The sequence below is a fragment of the Sesamum indicum genome, linkage group LG8 (genome assembly GCF_000512975.1).
Source record: "Sesamum indicum cultivar Zhongzhi No. 13 linkage group LG8, S_indicum_v1.0, whole genome shotgun sequence".
In the NCBI taxonomy this organism is placed as follows: Eukaryota; Viridiplantae; Streptophyta; class Magnoliopsida; order Lamiales; family Pedaliaceae; genus Sesamum; species Sesamum indicum.
In genome coordinates, this window is record NC_026152.1 from 6,198,617 (window position 1) to 6,216,455 (window position 17,839).

A 17,839-nucleotide genomic window follows, 5' to 3' on the forward strand; every position below is an offset into this window, starting at 1 on the left:
AAAACTCCTTAATAAATCTTACAACCCAATAATTACAGAAATTATTGAAACAACAATGTAAAGACAGAAACAAAACAAAAATTATTTCTGTAGCAAAGATAGGCTCAGATCTTAAGCCAGATCCAAGAACCGAGAAGGGTAATTGGTCACAACAGTTCTGTACCCACAACGCCAACACACGGTTGCACCACTCTCACAAAGAAGAATCACAGTTTAGCTTTAGATCACAGAGATCGCACAAGGTCACAGAGACTCTCAAAGATATTGCTCACAGAGAACTTTAGAACACGAAAGAGGTAGTGTATATTCTTATCAGTGTATGTGAGCCGAGAAGAGAATGCCCTTATAAAGGGATGAGAATAATCCGATTAAGGAAAGCCATGGAGGCTTTCCTTAAGCCTTCGAATTGGCTAAGGAAAAACTCCATGAAATCAGGTGAAGATGATAGAGGAGATTTGCAGATATTTGAGTGAGAAAGAGAGAGATGGTTTCGGCGCATAAAGAAAGGGGAAGAAAAATCTGAGCACAAGAATTAGGTTTACCACTTTAAATATAGTGGAATGATGGGTCGGGTCGGGTAGACACGGGTTTGGGTAGTGGGCCGTCCGAAGTGTGTTGGGTTGGTGGGCTTGTTTAATAAGTACCTGGGGCCAAATACTATGACAAACACCACTTTGGACCAAATACCTTATTAAAGTACAAGGCTCGGAGTATTGGATCTGGCTTATCTCATCACTGCCCTAAAGGGGGTCTACCCCTGTGTTCCTGCAAGAAAACGTAGCAACGTCAGTCAGGGACTAAGTTTAAATTTTTAAACAATTGACAAATTTCTCAACGGAAAGACTTTTTGTACCCATATCAGCTGGATTTTCTTCAGTTCTTACCTTTTCCAATTTGATAATCTCCTTACTCACAATATCACGAATAAAATGAAATCTAACGTCAATGTGCTTAGTCCTATCATGAAAAATAGGATTTTTGCAAAGTTGAATAGATGATTGAGTGTCAGAAAAAACAGTAACCCGATTTTTTAGAAAACCAATTTCTTTAATAAGGCCCTCAAGCCAAATTGCTTCTTTGAAAACTTCTATAGTAGCAATGTATTCGGTTTCAGTAGTAGATACTGCAACAATGTGCTGTAGTTGGGATTTCCATCTTATGCATGAGCCACACAACTTCATATCCTTCTCATTAGCATAATTCGAATCCACATAACCTACAGGATTAATAGAATCAGAAAATTTGGAGAAATTTATACCTATATTATCGGTACCACGTAGGTACCTTAGGAGCCATTTTAGAGCCTCCCAATGAGGAGGTCCCGGATTGGACATGTACCTGCTCAAGCAACTTATAGCATATGCAATATCGGGTCTACTACATACCATAAGAAACATATAGATCCAATAACATTAGAATAAGGAACCTTACTCATCCTCTCTTTTTCGGAAGCAGTTTTAGGACATTGGTCCTTACATAATTGAAAATGGGCAGCTAAAGGCACAAAAGTGGGTTTTGAATTTTCCATAGAAAACCTTTTCAAAATAGAGTGAAGATAAGACTTTTGATTTAAGAGTATGGAAAACCTTTTTCTATTTTTACAAATATCCATGCCAAGAATCTTTTTTGCATCACCAAGATTTTTCATTTCAAAATTTTGGAAAGATCATTTTGCAAAGTTTCAACTAAGTTTATGCTAGGATTAGCAATAAGCATGTCGTCAACGTACAAAACGAGAAAGACAGGAACATCATTAAAAAATTTGAAATATAGACAATGGTCGTAATCACTCCTTTTAAAATTTAACGAAAGCATGAACATATCAAACTTCTTGTTCCATTGTCTTGGTGATTGTTTCAAACGACATAAAGATTTCTTTAACAAGCAAACATGAATGGGTTTTGTTTTCTCAATAAAGCCAACAGGTTGTCGCATATATATGCATTCATCAAGATCACCATGAAAGAAAGCAGTTTTGACATCCATTTGTTTCAATTCCCAATCAAAATGAGTAGTAAGGGCAAGGATAACACATACAGTAGTATATTTCACAACATGTGAAAAGATCTCATTGTAATCTATCCCTTTCTTTTGAGTGAACCCCTTGGCTACTAATCTAGCTTTATATTTTAAAGGGTTTTCTTGCTTGATTTAAAGATCCATTTGCAATCCACTAAGGAGCAGTCTTTAGGTGTAGGCACTAAATCCCAAGTATGGTTGTCTTTAAGCGACTTCATTTCCTCATTCATGGCACTAAGCCATTCTTTGGACTTAAGAGCTTCGTCTACGTTCGAAGGTTCTAGGTTTTCAATGTTCAAAGCTACTTGGAAATTATTTAGCCTAGAGGAAATCCTTCGTTCTCTTCTATTTCTATCTCGTGCTAGTTTGTAATCTTCTAAGGGATTGGGATTTTCTATGGACTCTTCTATGTTTTGTTCATTATTCATTTCTACATACTCTCCCTCTTCTTGGTTATCCTCCATCTCATTAAAGGTTAAGTCATTTTCTGTTGTTTCGGATTTTGAGAGACAGGGCATTTCATCCTCGTTAAAGGTTACATTTCTACTAATAATCACTTTATTCCCAGGTTGGCTACGATCCCACAACCTATACCCTTTAATTCCAACAGGATAACCAATAAAAACACATTTCATAGAGCGAGGTTCACGTTTATCAAAATTTTGATGAACAAACGCAGAGCAACCAAAAGTACGTAAGAAAGAAATATCATGTTTCTTACCACTCCAAACAGTTTTAGGAGATTTACCCAACAGAGGCACAGAAGGAGACAAGTTTATCAAGTAAGCAGCAGTTAAAACAGCTTCATCCCAAAAAAATTTTTGTAATCCTGAACTGATCAGCAAACATCTTACTTTTTCAAATAAGGTACGGTTCATGCGTTCAGCAACGCCATTTTGTTGTGGGGTGTAGGGATTGGTCTTCTGTCTCTCAATACCAAATTTATCACAAAGATCATCAAAGTTTTTATTACAAAATTCAAGACCATTATTAGTACGCAAAGATTAAGCCGCTTACCCGTTTGGTTTCAACAAGAATTTTCCACGTTTCAAATTTTTCAAAAACCTCAGATTTGTGCTTTAGCAAGATAACAAATACTTTTCGAGAAAAATTATCAACAATGGAAAGAAAATAACGGTTTCCACCATGGGTGGGTTCCTTAGAAGGTCCCCATACATCAGCATGAATGTAGTCTAATATGCAAGATGACATAGAAGGATTTGGGGAGGGTGCAGCAGGAAAATGCACACGATGTTGTTTTCCCATAACACAATCATCACAGAATTGCAATTTGTCAACCTTATCACACAGAACACCTTCTTTGTTCAGAAATTCTAGTCCTTTTTGGCTGATATGCCCAAAACGTTTATGCTACAAAAAAGTTTTGTCATGCACACTCACAGATGCAGCCATAGAATCATAGGTAACTGAACATAAATACAAATTGCATTTCTTTTCAGCTTTGAAAACAACAAGAGAACCTTTCATGATTTTCATGATGCCCTTTCCCCACCTACCTTCTAAACCCTCATCTTCCAATACAACATATGAAATGAGATTATGACTAAGTTCAGGAACTAACATTCTTAAGAGTCATTTTGTAACCATCATTGAAAATCAAAGAAATATCACCAATGCCTTTAATCTCACAACGTTTTTCATTTGCCATAGATACGAGGCTAAAATCACCAAGTTTGAGATTTGAGAAAATGTTTTTAAAAGGACTAATATGTAAAGTACAACCAGAATCAACAAGCCATTCATACATGCTCATGGGATGCACAAAATTCACATCAGAAACAACAAACACTTCACCAATTTCATCAGCAACATTGTTCATTCATTCTTTTTCTTATCCATTGTTATCTCTATTATCTCGCCTAGGTTTTCTACAGTTCTTTATATAGTGACCTTTTATGCCACAGTTATAACATCTTCTCTCTTTGAGTTTATCATCTTTATGTGAATAATCTCTGTTCCTAGATTTACTCTTATTGTTGTTTCTATTCCGACTTTTACTCCTGCTATTGTGTCTGTTACAAGAATTCCTAAATTTAGACCTTCCTCTCACAGAGTTCACTTCATGTTGGTTATTGCTAGGTCTATTTGTTTTAAGATCAATCTCTTTGCTTTTTAAACCATTAACAACAATGTCAAGACTCACACTATCTCTACCATATTTAATCGCAGCTTTCACATTAGAGTATGTATCAGGTATAGCATTTAGAAGCACAATAGGAGAGTACTCATCAATATTCTTATCACCAATTAATTTGATATCTTGAACTAATCTAGTGAAATCATCCAAGTTTTCATCAATGGTTTTTGATAAATCAAGTTTGCATCTAAAGAATTTTTCAAAATAATTTAATTTACTTGGCAGCGAAACATTAGTGTAAAGTTCCTCAAGTTTTTCCCATAAATCTCTTGCAGAGTTTTGTTTACCAACCTTTCTTAAAACATTGTCAGAGAGATTAAGAATTATAGAAGAATACGCATAATCATCGTTTTTCAAAATTTTTTCTTTAGAAATAGAATCAGAGTATCTACCATCAATGGCCTTAAAAACTTTTTGTTGAATTAAAATCCCCTTCATTTTTTGCTGCCATATTGAAAATTCACCCTTGCCATCGAAAGGTTGCAAATTGTATCCGGCCATTAAAAAATTTCTTTTAAAAAGTGGTTCGAAAAAACAGTTTTAAGAAAGATTTTTCATAAAGCGTTTTAGAGCGGATTTGAACAAGAAAATCACGGATCACAGAAAAAATTCTCAACAGATCACAACAAATAGTCACAATAGATATGTCTGAAAATGTATATCACAGATTTCTCCAGTTATGAGTTCACTGAGAGATATATATCAGAAAAATGATATCACGGCCACGGTTCAGAGTATAGTCTTGAGATAAGATATCACAAATTAAGAGTTCACTGAGAACTGAGAATCAAGCACAAAGCAAAGATAACAGATATGCCCAAGATCTCATATAATAGCGTAAATATGAAGACAGTTTTAAAAATAATATCCTAGACAACTCGAGATAGTGTTTATCAAGAATAAGAACGAGACCAAGGCCTCACCAGCCTAACACCCAGTCCAGATACCCGACGATCTCAAGGGTCCGGCCAGGAGGGTAATCAGGGGGATAAACACCTCAACAAATAATACGTGAGAAAATATAACTGAAATAAAAGTGCAGAAATTAAAAAAGGAGGGGTTTAAGCGAGTTACCACCACCGGAGCTTTGACGGATCGGAAAAGAGTGGCTCTGATACCACTGTTAAGTGGGTATAAGACGAATCCTAACGAACTATTACAGAGGATTGGAGTACAAAACTCCTTAATAAATATTACAACCCAATCATTACAGAAATTTTTAAAATTACAACCCAATCATTACAGAAATTTTTAAAACAACAATGTATAGATATAAACAAAACAAAAATTATTTCTGTAGCAAAGATAGGCTCAAATCTTAAGCCAGATCCAAGAATCGAGAAGGGTAACCGGTCACAATAGTTCCGTACCCACAACGCCAACACACGGTTGCACCACTCTCACAAAGAAGAATCACAGTTTAGCTTTAGATCACAAGATCGCACAAGGTCACAGAGACTCTCAAAGATATTGCTCACAGAGAACTTTAGAACATGAAAGAGGTAGTGTATATTCTTATCAGTGTATGTGAGCCGAGAAGAGAATGCCCTTATAAAGGGATGAGAATAAACCGATTAAGGAAAGCCAGGCTTTCCTTAAGCCATCTAATTGGCTAAGGAAAAACTCCATGAAATCTAGTGAAGATGATGGAGGAGATTTGTAGGGATTTGAGTGAGAAAGAGAAAGATGGTTTCGGCGCATAAGGAAAGGGGAAGAAAAATCTAGAAAAATCTGAGCACAAGAATTAGGTTTACCACTTTAAATATAGTGGATGGATGGGTCGGGTCGGGCAGACACGGGTTAGGGTAGTAGGCCATCCAAAGTGTGTTGGGTTGGTGGGCTTGTTTAATAAGTACCTTGGGCCAAATAATATGACAAAAAGTATAGTTCATATCGTGATGTAAACACGATTTGAGGTAAATCTACATACATCATTATATAAAAATATTTATGAAATTATATTTTCTTCAAGTCTCATTAATTTAAAAATTAAAAACACAGTTAAAATTTAAAAAAATTGTTAAAATCTTAAAATTGCGTTAGGAAGTCTTTTTACTGTGTTTTACTTGGGGACTGTTTGCAAAAGACTTTTGCTTTTAGAAAAGTTTTTGATAGAAAAAGTTGGAAGTTGTACCAAAATAAAAAATAGGTAGTGTTTGTAAAAATAAAGTAAAAACCAGATAAAGACTAAATTGGGTAGTTTTTCGAAAAAAAAAAGTACGTCTAAACCAGGCTTAATTGATTAAAGATCATTTTGTCTCCATGCGTTAAAAAAAATAACTGTTGCTTAAAATTTGTACTTGTCTTTTCATAATAATAATAATATTTTATCTCAAAAAATAATAAATTTAATTTCAATTAGTGTATTTCATATTAAAATTTTACATAATAGTGATCCCTTCAAATTGGCTCCATTGTAAACCTAAAAGCCGTATAGACTTTAGTCTGAGTGTCATTTAAAATATATTGTTATTGGAAAACTGGAGGAATATTATATGTTATTATGCATCGCTATATATATATATACATATATATATAAAAAATGGTATTTCCTTTCGACGAACTTGAGTAAAATATTTTCTGAAATCGTTCATTAATAAACAAAAATGAATATCATATTTGGTTATCTACTTAGATTTGAATCGGCCTTCTGAAATCTATGAAGTTAAGTGCTACGACGTGGTTATTATTATTGTCATGTGTTATTTTAGTATCCTCTATGAACTTCCGTTGGGAGCCACATCTAGAGTCCATATGAGTATCCAAAAGGCCCCATTTATCTTGATATTGTTTAGTTCATCGTATTATAAGATATGCATGTGGTCTTTAAACAGTCTGTTTCCTATATAATTGTTCGACTGGCTTTGTGGATTTATCATGTGATTCTTGCTAAGTGGTTAATTGGCCCAGGGCTGGATGTTTCGTAAGGCACGCTAGGGTAGCATTGTGCTGCTAGTTGAGGTTTCGTCGTTTAGTTCCCACCTGGGTGTCCTTTGATGTGTATGCTGGAGGTTGTCTGTATTTGATCGGCACCGTCATGTACCTAGGCATCGAAAATTCTATGCAGTTGTAGGACTGCTCTCTACAAAGAAGATAAAGTAGTAAATGGTCTTTCGAGAGACACAAGATGGTGATCATAAAATTTTGTCCTTACCTAACATGGTTTTCATAGGCTTAGTTGTTATTGTTGAGGAGTAAAGAAGAAAAACAAAAGAAAAAAAGAAACAAAAGAGAGAGGCTGCGGAAGAGAAGAGGAGAGAGGAGAGGAGGAGGAGGAATTTTGGGTTGTTTTCCATTACCACCAAGCTTGAGCAATTTCTATGGTTGAATTGGTAAGTTTTTGTTGATCTCTCTTGATTAAGTTCATGTAGGAGCTAGGTGTAAACTGAAAGTGAAAGAAAATAAACCGATTGAAATGGAAGGAAGGCATCAGAAGAGACTCTGTTTTGAATATTCTCTGTAAAACTGGATTTTCTAGAGTTATACCAGTCAAAATTAGTGATTCTTGACTTTATGGAAACTTTGCAATATGTCTTAAAACTTTGTATTTTTTATTAGAAGCTAGATCGGTAGTTTGAATAGGTAAAAATAAGAAACAATTATGTTGCTCTATTTTTGTGGGAGATCAGATAAAGTGTATTTAAAACCTTGTAACTTGAGTTCAATTAGCATGATTCTTTCATAAAATGAAACTAGACACAAAGGAGATCATATTATGAAAATATTGTAATTTTTGTAAGAGTAGATGAGTTTTGCGAGAATTTTTAAGTAGTAGGTTCAAATCTATTGTAGTCTAACCGGGCCGTACTAAAACCAAAACAATTAATTACATAGAGATCCAATTTGTATGATTCTTATGGGAAATAGAGATAGACACAAATTAGAATATTTAGGGTAAAAATGGAGCCTGTAGCAACTATATTTCAATTTGGGAAGAACTTGTAACATAAAATAGAGACGCTGTCCAAAATTGTTTAGAAGAGGCTAATGAAAATGGTGACATAAGTATTTTTATTTTATTCTTATTTGCTGAAAATGTGGATATCAAAATGAATACATTTGAAATAATATTAACAGCTGGATCAATTGGGAAAAACGCACACCACGAATTAAGACCATCGACAATGTACATATTGTGTAAGTAAATGATTGACATTACCTATATGTGCTTGTTTTATCTTGATATTATCTTTGTTAAAATCTATATCAACTCTCAAAGCGCTGGGAGAATAGTTTTTTCTATGTATTGTCCCCTCGTTCCTAGGCTTTTCAAGATTGTTGGATACACAACCCTCCCCCTACTGTAAATGTTGGTGAAAAGATGGTTGCCCTTTTCTCCTTGCTGGAGGAGTTGAACGAAAAACTTTATGACTGTTGGGTCTTGGTCGATGAAAGGCTCCTAGGAAGCTTTGGCCTGAGTCCTCGAGTGGAGCCTTTGGGGAGCCCCTGGGTATTCTATATCCTTCTTGATTCTTGATATCTTTATTACTGCATGATTATAACTATTTTATTCTTTTCTTTGGCAATGGATATTATGTTCATCAAACTGATCCGTGACAATGTCCTTGGGGGTCATCCGATATAGACCCCTCTGCTAGGTCCTCCAAAAGGGACCCTGGCATCAAGTGACTCTAAGGGGAAAAGGCTTGCATCTTCCACGCCAAGAGCTTCTTCGAAGAAGGCCAAGATGAGTTCTCTGGACACTCCTCCCCCTCCTCGTCTTCGGGATGAGGGATGTGTCCTCCTCAAATCCTTTCGTGCTTCCTCAAAGAGCTTATATACTCGCCAATCCCTCGAGCAAGAAAAGAGAAGGACTTCACTTTTGTGGCAAAACCTATAAGGGGGATGTTGAACTTGGGGGACAGACGCCTCCTTGACACGGGAGGAGTTCGAGAGAATGATATTTACTTATTTGATCAAGGTACATCCTTGTACTCCTTTTGATTTCTTGCTTCTTGAGATAATTCTTGATTTTGTTTTCATGTTTTAGGCGACCTCTCTGTGTGAGGAGTTTTTCTCGCGCCTTCAACGGGCACCTCCAGTCTCTCAAGGCGATGTCTAGAGGAGAAAACTGGAGGACAAAGTGGAGCGCTTAAATGTTGATATTACCAAATTGAAGGAAGCGAAGAAAGAGGTTGTGCGGCGCTATCAACAGGCGGAAAAAGACGTGAAGAGGTTGCAGAAAGAAGCAACCACTCCGACGCAGGAGGGCAGGAAGGCAGCCAACCAGGCTAAGCATAATTTTCCTAATACTGAGGAGGGCCAAAGGCAATTCGAAGCTTAATAGGCCAGCCGCCTCCTAGAATACAAGAAGGCTGTGGACTTCCAACAAGAGGTGGCTATGATAGCCGAGCCCTTCTTGTAGTATGGTTTCATAGCCTGTAAGGAGCGGTGCATGGCTCAAGGGTATCCACCGTCTAGAATAGAGCCTTCATTTTTCAATCTTGATGCTGTAGTGGATAGTGCTCCAATCCCCTTCACCACCTCGTCGACTCTCGTGACCCCATCTCTACCGGTTGAATTAGGTAATATTTATTCCTTTTGCAATTATTTTATAACTTTGCCTTACTTCGAACTGATTTGGGGGGATTGTTTCAAAGGAGGACCTCGACCATATCGTAGGAGAGGTTGATGTTCAGGTAAAAAGTCCCCCATAAGAAGCCGCAATTCATTATGTCGTGCCGGACGTCCCAAACAAGGGGCCCTCGGAGGCAAGGGAGGAGGATACCCCCATGCCACCAATGGAGAGCCCCAAGAAGTCTTGCCCGGTCACGCACTCTAAAGAAAGTGAGAAGGACCCCGTTTGTGGGGAAAATGAATGAAGAATGTAATCCAGAAACAATTTACTTTTCTGCTCTGCTCCCTTTCCCATATTGTAAATGGGGATGAAATAATATTTTCTTTTGTTTGTGGGTGCTAATTTTCATTTCGTTTTGCCTCCTCCCAACCAAGTTTTAGACCGAGGGTTGTAATGTGACATTCCATATTTCCTTATTTATTTTCTACTTGAGGTCGGATCGTGCTATACTACATTTTTACATGATGTGATGTTGGAATCTTGCTAGGAGGGGCCCTTTTGTATAGCAAGTCCTTTAGGGTAAAAGTGTGCTACTGAATGTTTCTCCTGTTATGTTGTCAACCCTGCATCTTTAGCTGCTATTTTCTCTTGAGGATGGTGTTAGTTTTCATGATATTTTTGCTAATAATAAATATGCATGTAACTAAGAAAAGGCATACGAGGGCTTTATATAGGGCTTAGGGTTTCCCTTATGACGAATGCCTGTGTATCTTTTTGCACGGTTTACTCCTATGTTATTTTATGCCTCGTCTTACTATTTTATATAAAGTGCGAAAAAATGTCTTACCTTTGTGAAGGATGCCCTTAGACTGGGGAGGATTCCCGCAAGAGGACTTGTTTGGTGACGGGGAATGTCCTTAAGAAAGACCTTTTTGTTTGAGGGGAAGTGTTCTTCAGGAGTACTTATTTGCTTGAGTGGGGTGTCCTTTCGGAGGACTTATTTGCTATAAGGAGTGTCCTTTAGGAGGATTTATTTTCTTGAGGGTACGTCTTTCGTCATGTGTAGAATTTGTTAAGATTGTGTATACTCCATAGTCGAGGCAAAGGATGCTCTTCCCATTTTCTAACTTGTAAGCTCTTCCTAATACTAAATCTTCAATTTGAAAGCTCCGAATTTTTACTCTTTTGTTGTGGGCACTAATCATAGTACTTTTTGTACCGTTGTATGCAGAGAAAAGTTTTTTCTTTCAATTCTTCAATAAGGTCTAGACTTTTCGTTAGGAGTTCTGCATTACTCTCTTCAAAAAAGTGTAGGATTCCATGAGAGGGTATCCCAATTTCTTAGTCCCGTAGACCCTCGAGTTGTTTTCTTGTAAGCCCATAAAACACTAGTTAATTGTTCTACTCAATTTTAACCAGCTCGTTCTGACCTCCTCCTAATCCCTTGTACCAATATACGGTTGGTGGCTTACACCTGTCCATTGGACTGGGGATGTGCTACCGACATGAACCTTTGCTTGATGTGTAAGCCTTTGCACCATTTTTGTATTTTTCATCCTTGAAACTACCAGCATTATCTAAGATTATATCTTGATGAAGTCCGAAGCAGCAAATAATATTCTTCCATATAAACTTCATTACTTTCCCTTTCGTGATATGAGCGAGAGGCTCTGGCTCCATCCCCACATGGTAAAGTAATTAATGGTTATAAAAAAAATTTCTTTATTTGGGAGCCAGGGAAATGGGTCCCATAATATCCATCCCCCACTATGAGAAAGGACAAGATGACAACATAGTAGTGAGGGGCTCAGCCGGTTGATGTATAAGGGTTGAATGCTTTTGACATTTTCCACATTTGCTCACTAGCTACCTAGCATTTTGTTTCACGGTGAACAAAAAATACCCAGTTTGTAAAGCTTTGTTGGCTAACATCCATGCTCCTTATGTTCTCCACAACAAACTATTATGTATTTCTTTGAAGACATGTATTCCTTCTTGTTGAGATAAGCATCGGGGGAAGGGATGTGTAACATATTTAAGATATAGGATCCCCCCTGTAATCTGAAACAAGTGTGCTCCAGTCTTTTGTTGGAGAGATAGCTTGAATGCTCAAGGGAGCCATTAGCTCTGGTAGGTGTTGTATAGTAATATGCTTAGTTCAACAATCTTCCAGAGTGCTTCCAAGTTTGGAGAGGCAATCAACTTAATATAGTCTTCTCTTGGAATTTGAATAAGTTGAAAAGTTTTAAGTCCCGTCTTTAGATCTACTATTTGTTGTAGATACTGTATCTTGCTCTCCTCTTTGGCTTCGTATGTTTTGTTTACTTGTTCAACTATTAACCGGGAATTCGAGTAGGCGACAAGATGTCTAGTACCCACTCCGTGAGCCATCCTCATGCCTATCATTATTGCTTCATACTTGACCTCATTGTTGGAGACCTTAAATTGGCAAATTCCGTATCTTCCCTCTACGGTGAGGTGATGAGTACACCGCCTTGCTTCTTTGTGTTGTGGCTGACCCATCTACATGGAGAACCACAATTCCTTCTTTGGAGTTTCCTCCAAGGGTGACCCTGTCATCTCGGAGATGAAGTCCGCCAAAGCTTGGGATTTGATTGATGTTGGTGTCCAGTAAGAAATATCGTGTTAGCTCAGCTCCACCGCCCACTTTACCAAATGTCCTAAAGTATCTGCGTTGCCCAAAGTTTGTTTTAGAGGCAAATTGGTTCTTACTCTGATAGGGGATGAGAGAAAATAAGGGCGCAACCTCCTAGCCGTGACTACTAATGCCAAGGTCATTTTTTTTGATTGGGGTGTATCGCCCTTAAGCTCCATTCAGTACCTTGAGGACGTAGTAGATTCGTATTTGTTTTCTTCATGTTCCCGAATGAGAACAGAGCTGACCGCCTGAGTATTAACATAGAGGTAGAGGTAGAAGGTGTCCCTCGTGAAGGTTTTACCAACAGGCGGAGCCTTGCCAGATATTTCTTGAGTTCCTCGAAGGCTTGTTAACAAGCCGTGTTCAACTCAAAGTTCATTGCCTTCCTCAATGTTTTGAAAAAAAAAAAGGCAAGTGTTTCTCTACAGCTATGGAGATAAAGTGATTGAGTGCAGTTATTCTCCCAGTAAACCGTTGTACTTCTTTCATATTGGCTGGTGCATTCATATCTAGAATAACCTTGATTTTGAGGGGGTTGGTTTCGATACCACTTTGAGTGACCATGAATCTAAGGAAATGCCCCCCTCGTACTCCAAGCGCGTATTTTCCTGGGTTGAGTTTTAGTCTGTATTTTGTCAAGGCTAAGAACGTTTCCTACAAATCTGCAATGTGATTTTTAGCCTTTTTACTCTTCACTAACATGTCGTCTACATAGACTTTGACGTTCCTCCCCAGTTTTGGCTGAAATATTTTGTCTACTAGCTGCTATTATGTGTCTCCTGCAATTTTTAGCCAATGATATTGCTATGTAACAAAATATGCTGGCAGAAGTGATGAAACTGACCATTTTTCAATCTTCAGAGTCAGCATAATTTGATGATATCATTGCGAGGCATCCATCATGCTCATCCACTTACATTCGAATATGAAATCTATCAGTTGATCGATTGGGGGTAAATAATAAAAGTCCTTGAGACATTTTTTGTTTAGTTCCCTGAAGTCAGTACACAGTCTCCACTTTCCTAATGGCTTGGGTACTAGGACCACATTAGACAACCATTCAAGGAACTATATCTCCGTGATGTGTCCTCCTGTCAATAGTAAATCGAACTTGGATTATTTTGATACTTAAAGATTTATGTTGAGATGATGGGTAATAACGCTAGGGTCGATCCCTTCCAAGTATTGGGGGTCCAGGCGAAAATATATGTGTTACGTCGCAGGCATTGCATTACTTCTTCCCGTACCGCATTTTCTATTTGGGAACCAATTTGGGTAGTGAACAGGGTGTATCTAAGTCAATCAACCTCCAAATCACACACGGATTTTTTGGTTAGTTAGCTGATTTAAGGGCTTCCGAATGGCGTAGAACTCTCTACACTAAACTCCCCTTTTCTACTGTATAAAAGTCTATAAATAGAGGTCATGTGAAATCATTTGGTAGTATCAACTCTTTCATTCAAACTCTCACTTATTCTCTTAATTAACTCTCGGTTTTTGGCTGTTGTAAGCTCTCTTTTTGCACTCCATACAAATATATATCTTCTTAACATCATTTTCTACTATTATTCTCACTTTGATTCAAATTTTTGTTACATTTTTCTTTGTAAATCGTTACTAACTTAAGAATCAAAGTGCTATTCTTTCTTTTGCAGGGTTAGTCTCCAATTAATCTTTGTATTTTTCTCAAGATCCTTCATTCCTTGTGGTGCGGCTCAAATTTAGTATGCATCATTGACACCATCTGTGGCAATACTTGAGCTTAAGATGTGAGAAATAGTCAGTTCAAACAACAGAGGTGATAATAGATCCTTTGATGGAAACACCTCCCTCCTTGCTGTAGCTAGATCCACCAATCCACCTCTAAATCAAACTTGGGGGATTGCTCATGCTCCAGATGAAGCTCTCGACCCCACGGCTCTGCATGCTACCATGAACCCACTATTTGTAGAAAGTGGATCAGCCAAAGAAGTGCGACAAAAGCGTGAAAAATAAAATTCAATGATAAATGTAATAAATAAACCAAGCAAGGGGTGTACCCCTGATCTATCCAGGGCATTCAATGTATAACAACAAAACATAGGCCAAGAATGACAGAAAAACGAGCCGATGGTGCAAGAAAATAAAATCAAATTTTACTGTCGTAGTTTTCATCAATATGCTTCTAGCATTGTTCCAATTCTTCAATCAGCGTCCACGATGAGATTTCAAAGTAGAAATCCTCTAAAAGTCGTCGACACACCGCTGGAAATTGTTTCTTTCTCGTGCTAGCAAGAAAAGAAATGGGAATAAAGAAATCAATTCTACGTTATCCAATTAACGGATTGATCTTCTATATTCTTTATTTGATCCAAAATCAAGAAAAACTAGGATTTTTCTTTGGCGAATTTTCAACTAGTGAGAGAGAGATGAGAGAACCAAATTGTATGTATTTAAAAAGTGTGTATTACGTGTTTTTGGATAGATAAAAAAGTATATATTAGACCTAGTATGTATATGCCCTTGAACTGGTCCAAGGTGGTTCCTTGAACAATCTCAACACTTCCACATCATGCTAGCTGAACTCTAGGAGTCCCGTAGGTCCAAAATTCAGCCAACGCTACATGTAAGAGAAGTCATGTTTTTTTTTACCAATACTAGGTCAAAATTGGTCATGGGTTTGGCTTTAAATGGACTAGGCCTTATTTTAAATAAATCAAACCAATGTCCAATAGACTTAATTAAATCTAATTTCTAGCAACAACCCATGGCAATAGAGATTAGGTGGATAATGATGTGCACATTTGGGTTTTAAGTTTCATAAGAGTGCAGTCCTTCCATCAACCATTTTCTGGCCATAGTGTAGTGCATAGAATTTAGGGTTGGTTCCTATCCTGGACTAGGCATCTGTACTTATATTTCGAAACGTTGCTTACCTTATTGATTAACTCGGGAAAGCCTATCCCATTCATTCAGTCACTTGGTCACAGATTTTAAGGGCTTAACCGGGTCCCAGAGCATATAAAAGATATTCTTGTCACAATACTGACAAGGGATAAATTCTTTTTGGAATCCACCATCCTCGCTACATACTCCAATTGCACTGGACAAGGTTATGATGACCATGTATCATGACACAGTCACCGCTTGCCATATCCAAGATATAGATTTTATATGCACGTGATTGATATGATACCTTAAGTCTAAGGACTAATCCCATACTATCGGGACCATGAAACCAATCATATTGACCAAGCCCTCAAGGTTTTCATATGACGTTTCCCGCGAGTCAGTTCAGTCAGTTAGTTACCTTGCTGACTAACCCATTAAAATTGCATAGACAACCTATGTCCCCTACCGATGAAACATGAATACATAGTGGAAGTCTCTATAGAACACTTGATACCCTATCTCAAGATCCTCAACTTGGAATGTTTCAGATCAACCTTCAGAAGTTAGTTTCACAATTGCCAACATATGCGTAATCCAACTCTAGAGATTTAACCTATCGGTCTATGGGTTTTTGTAGTGACATTGAACTGTCGTTTGATGTATGTAGTAAATACAATAAAACACTAATGCTCTTTGATGAACACTTACTATATTCATTAGTACAATATTAATTTGATAAATATTGACGAATAGAAAATAGCCAATCCAATTGATTTTTTGGTCACCTATTCTTACAATATCCCAGTTGACCATTAAGCCAATTACCTATGTTACTTAGAGTCTTCTGAGTTTGAGCAATCTATGACAACATCAGGTATAATGCATCCAATAAAATGTTCATACTACCTACGACGACAACGAGGGTATGTCAAACATCTAAGCTTTCTAATCAATTTGCCTTGACTAAGTCTTGAAAAACTTAATCTTTTATATAGGAATTCAATTCCTTTTTATGGAGTATTTCATAAATAATGCTCGTTTTTTAGTGTTTCCTAACATCTTAATCTTATTCTAAATGAGTAATACATTACACACTAAATACTTTGGAACACAAGCAAACTCCCACTGACCTTTGAGCTCGTTTTATCAACTCATACCCAATATGAGCTTGACAACCGAGTATCCCAGTTACATGTACTATCAAACCTAGTTCGAACTCCATGTCCAATCATAAGGCTCCAAGCCATTAACTCTAACTAATGTCTCATATCACTTCTCCTTATGTCCTATTTTATTGTAATCCAATTGCTCGAACACATAAGGACTGGAATATAGTTAATAGAAAATGCTATTACAAATTATGTTTACAAGATGTTGCATAAAAACCAGACTCCCACTAATTCCTTGACGTGGGTAGAACTATCCAACAAACTCAAATACTTAGGACAAAGATTTGTCATCCAATCGGAACCAAGGTAGTACACGAAAAAGCTAATCAAACAAATTCAAATTGAGTTTGATTTCTTCCTAATTAGAGACCTTTCAACCATGGTCCTTCTAGGAAGAATTTCACTAAGTGAAAGTTACATTCTCGTTTAGGTACAGTAAAACCTCTATAAATTAATAATCTTGGGACCATGAAATTTTATTAATTTAGAGAGATATTAATTTATCGATAAATTAATATTTTATTAATTAAAAGAGAGATTTTTTAAATTCAACAAATTTAGTACATATATATTGAAAATAAATGAATTCATATATGTTTCAATGATTATATTCATGCATCAATCAATTTTTTATAACTAATTAAATATATTCATGTATAATATCAATTCATTGTATACAATTAACTATTATATTCATAGACACATGTATCAATTCATTGGAATTTCTTAAATATACATGATTAATTCGTTGCACTTAAATAACTATTATAACCAATTAAATATATTCATGCATGATGAATGAAACATATACTACATAAATCTCAATATGATAATAAAATAATTCATAACACCCAACCATGTCTTCTCATCTAAAAGACATCGCAAAATCATCCATGAATGATCAAATGCGTAAAGCATTATAGACTTCATATTTTAGTAAATTACCATAATATTTATAATTTTATATTTATGAATTATTAATTTAGAGTTTTAATGGGACCTAATATTTATAAAGAAATTTTTCAAAAAATTATTATTTTATTATCTTATCGAATTTGATGATTTTTACAAAGGCCTAAGTCGGGACCGGAAGATTTTATTATTTTAGAGAGTTTATTAATTTATAGAGTATTAATTTATAGAGGTTTTACTGTATTCAAGAATTCGAACCAAATACACACCCTTTTGATCTAATCGAAAGGTACTTAGTTTGGTTTACCACCTCAAGTCTAAATCCTTGAATCTCTCTCTAATGTCATTAGACTTGTGAACCCCCACATTAATCCTGTGCATTTGGTGACTCACAGGTATCATATTAGATCTAATACAATGGATTAATGGCAAGCCCACTTTGTTCTAAAAAGAGCTTCACAGTCTTTCTCCTTCTCAAATAAGATTTTGTAAGCTAGTAGACCCAAATTGTCTATATTTAGACTTTTTGAATC